Here is a 223-nt window from a genome sequence, read left to right on the forward strand (position 1 = left end):
AGGTGCTCCAGATTTGTGGTGAGTCCGTGACATCTTCCAGCAGCCTGTGACCTCACGGGTGAGCAGCTGCTCATTGGCTGTCAAGGTGTAACCTCATGCGGGAGCGAGCGTTCATTGGACACCGGGGTGTGACTTCACGGGAGGCCGGCTGCTGATTGGTTGTCGGGGTGCGAGCCCGCGGGGCCCCGCCTGGCGGGCGCGGGCGGTGCGGAGCGTCGATTGG

Source organism: Mesitornis unicolor, unplaced genomic scaffold (assembly GCF_000695765.1).
Source record: "Mesitornis unicolor isolate BGI_N332 unplaced genomic scaffold, ASM69576v1 scaffold29704, whole genome shotgun sequence".
Lineage (NCBI taxonomy): Eukaryota > Metazoa > Chordata > Aves > Mesitornithiformes > Mesitornithidae > Mesitornis > Mesitornis unicolor.